We start from the raw sequence: 3,944 nt of genomic DNA, 5'->3' as shown, positions 1-3,944 counted from the left end.
CGGGGGCGCGCTCGCTCGCCCCGCCGAAGCGGGTATGCCCGGCGACGGCGGGCTTCGTAAAAGAGGGCCTGCTGAGGTGTCCTGTGTGCTGAGCACCCTTCTCCCTCAGCGGGCGTAGGAGGTGGATCTGCCCCGCTTGTGGTACGTCTGTCTGATCCTTTGTCTTATGTGCTTGCATGGTCGCTTGGCCCTGTGGAGCCGGTTCACCCCCGCAGGCACCTCTGGCCACGGCACCACGAGCTCGCTGCCTGCTCTGTGAGGAGCTTTCTTGTCTGTGGTTGAAGCTGGTCCCCTGCTAGGTTCGCTCACTGCGGCTGGTGCCGAGGTAACTGGTGAACGGCGGATGTTCACCAGCAAAAACGTCCCCGTATTTGCTGCCTTCACAATCTCTGTCCCTCGGTCATATTCCCTTCAGGCATGCTTCTGCAAACGGGATTCCTAGCCACCTTAATCTGTGCTTGTGAGAGAGAAGCGTGGCAGTGTTGGGGAGAGACCGCAGCTACCATCTGCTTGGGGGAGCCCCAGAGATGGGAGGCGGGGGGAACTGCCGATCATTAGCTCAGGACTGTGGCATCAGAGCCAGCCCTGACTGGAGGCAGAGCCAGCCCCCACACCCCCTTTCTCTACAGTGTGATGCCCTGTTTGGGCCTTCCTCTTCATTCCAGCACAGATGTTTCATCACAGTGTCCTGTGCCCCCACCACGTGGGCCACTGGGGTCAGCACTGATCCTGAGGCGCAGAGCATGCTTCTGTCTTAGCCTGTATAATTCACTGAGTCACTGCATGCCTGAGCACTGACCGAGGGATGAGCATCACATACTGACACGCACATGGTCACTGGATCCAGCAGAGCTGGTGCCGATTCTGAGAGAAAAGCATCCCTCCTGAGTTTTCCACAACCGTTCCAGCAACATGACATGCAGCCAAAGCAAAAAACAGCCTCTTGGAATGCTTCCATATCTGTTTACTGTGAGACTGGGAAAGAAAAACGCGTCTACTTACAGTCACAATGGTCATGGCCCCTCAGGCTTGTCTCATGATTATGCGTTTCATTGTAATAACTTTTAAATGTGCTTCTGGAAGGAATCTGAATCGTGATACTCTCTGGGGACTGTTGGTTTCTGCATTCATCAGCATTACATTCTTGACAGCGGAGTGGTAAAATTACCTTTCAAGCTGGTCTTAAAAAATACCCATACAAAATATAGATCTAGATAGGAAAATAAGGTTTCTGCAAGCACACACGGTTGGATGCATGCTGATATAGCTCAGTATAAATTTTAAGCTAGGCTAATAAATACGTTGAGATTTTTCTTTCATTGATGAATCAGTAAAAGAAACCAGACCCCTCTCGCACTGACATTTTATTCATCGGAAGTGGCCTGTGAGTAAAAGGCTTAGAATTCTCCTAAATGCCAGTGGCTCAGTCGCTGGCTGATGTCAGCTGTTAGACACTTGGCCAGTACTAGGATTTCACAGCATAGCGCCAAATTTACAGACAAAAAATAGCGTTGCTGAGACTGCTAATTTTGCCCTGAAGGCCTGTCCTGTCCTGTATTAATGTGGTTGAATGGTTCTGCCTCCAGAAGAGGGCACTGCTTCAGCATGTTTCTTTTGTAACCACCCAGAGTCTGTACAAGGTGGAGCTAATGCTCCTATATACTATTGTGCCTCTCCCAAAACAAGCTGTAGATTTTCAGGAATAAGTCTGAAAGTACATTTGACAGTATGAAATTGCACTGTAACAAGGAGGCATTCGATTAACTAATGCTAAGAATGACAGTCATTGCAGTGAAGGAATTAAAAATGTCTTCGATTTTAACTTAATAGGGTCCTAACATATTTGCCAATAAGCCAGCTGAATGCTGACTGACATATAGGACAGGTGACAAAAAAGGCATGCCTTGTGCTCCTCAACGTGTCCACTGCTCACTCCTGCACAGAAGTGCTGCTGTCACAGTACCAAAACCCCTCAGTGAGAAGAATCTCACAAACAAGCTATTCAGGCTTTCTCTTGAAAAAACCCTGTGCTGTGCCAGAGCGCCATAAAACATTGCAGTCCTCCTTGTGTTATCCCACAGAGGCCCATGGTTACTCAGATTTCTCTGGCTGAAGGCTTCTCAGGAAAACCTTTCCAGATGCCTGGAAGATGTTCTGCTGAGCTAAGGTGTCTGTGCTCCCCCTCTCAAATCCTGCAGATGGTGCTGTTTCTACAGGATGATATATTCGAACATGCAACAAAATGGGTGGCCAAAAGGTGTTGCATGCGTGGGTGTTGTAGTTCTCCTCTGTTACAGGAAGATCTTTGTTAGATCTAAGGTGTTTTTTTTTTTTTTTTTTTTTTCCCCCTGAACTCCATAAAGATGGAGGGCTTTTAGTCTCAAATAAACTAAAAGAAAAAGAATTGATTTGAAAGTGCAGTTTTGCCTTTCTGCCTCTAGTCTGTCCATTATACCTATAGCTTTGGGGATCATTTTGACTTAGTATTCAAGCAGTATCCTTACCATGGTTGGCTGCTAAAATTCTCTCTTGCAGATGAGACATGAAACTCAGGCCTTGACTATTTGTAGGTACAACAAACCCCGTGGGATGTTTTGTGATAGAGTCGCTTTCCATGAAAGTCAACCAGAATGTGCCAGGTCAAATTCCTCCCCCAGTTTCAATGGGTATGAAATCTCCACTTCCCCTTCCAAACTGCAGTGCATCTCTGCACTTTGTCCTCTGTGCTAGGGCATGTGCTATAATCTTTCAGTGGTACAGTCAGTTGCCATTTTAATTACTAATTACCCACTGTAGTTACTACTTGTATTATAATGCACTTGACCTATCAGATGAGAGGTATTGGACAGCCTCACCAAAATGGACAGGAGTTTAGTTTGTGTTTTGGTGTCCAGGTCACAAAACCTTCACAGGATACAACCATTTCTGCTCCACTTCCCTGAGTTTCATAAGGACTTGAACTCAAACTTCTTCCAGGGAAGCCAAAATTGCAGAAGTACAGAGCCACCAAGAGTTTATGAGGACTAGAAATATCTCTAGTGCACTAAGCTACATCTCTTATACTTCCAAACTTCTCTCTGTTAAGGCCTGTGGTTGCCCAGGTGTCCCATTTACGCTGGATGCCATTGCATGCACAAAACAATGATGCAGATCAGCAGTCTCTGTTGATGCACGGTTTAGTGGAGCAGTGGTGCTATGTGCTGCATGATGAATTTGCAGCCCCTGGTAAGGGTAAGATGAGAGAGGCTGCTGGAGTTCACACTCATGCAACATGGAGGAGAGAAGAGGCTCCCTGGGTACTTTCAAGGTATTTCTCAAAGACAATGGTGGTTAACCCCTTATCATCCCAATGGGACTGGTTATCATGTTGTCTACTTAGCCAAAAGCTTCTAATGAGCTACAGGCACTAGATTCTAATTAGATACGTGCATAAACCTGTCGTCAGCTTACATTTTTATGTGATACATAAGCTTTAGTGGATGAAGAAGCTTCCCTTCAGGGTCTGAATGTTTCCCATCTCAGTGGTAAAGGCATTGTGCTTCACAGTGAGATAACACATTTTCCAGACTTAAGAGCCAGGCATGAGAACACTCTCTCTTGGCAGGTTTGGGCCAGGCCCAAGAGCTATTACTTTCATTCCCGTGAGGGTTAATGAATCTTGATGATTATGTGTGTGTGTGTGTAGGGTAGAGGTCTGAACTGGAATTGACCCAAAGATGGAGAGCAAGAGGGGTGCCCAAAGCTAGTCTTTCTGCACAGGCAGCCCAGAATATAGAGCTTGTGTGAAAACTTTTAAGTTTTCACACTACCAGCAAGGTGGTGATGGCTCTGTCCATTTCTCAGCTGAACTGTAAATGGCTAGGAAAACTGTAAAGCTCATTGAAGTGCCATGCTGAAGGATTCCCTTCCCTTCCCTTCCCTTCCCTTCCCTTCCCTTCCCTTCC

This window comes from Pygoscelis adeliae, unplaced genomic scaffold, assembly GCF_000699105.1.
Source record: "Pygoscelis adeliae isolate BGI_AS28 unplaced genomic scaffold, ASM69910v1 Scaffold306, whole genome shotgun sequence".
In the NCBI taxonomy this organism is placed as follows: domain Eukaryota; kingdom Metazoa; phylum Chordata; class Aves; order Sphenisciformes; family Spheniscidae; genus Pygoscelis; species Pygoscelis adeliae.
This window is presented reverse-complemented; position numbering follows the sequence as displayed.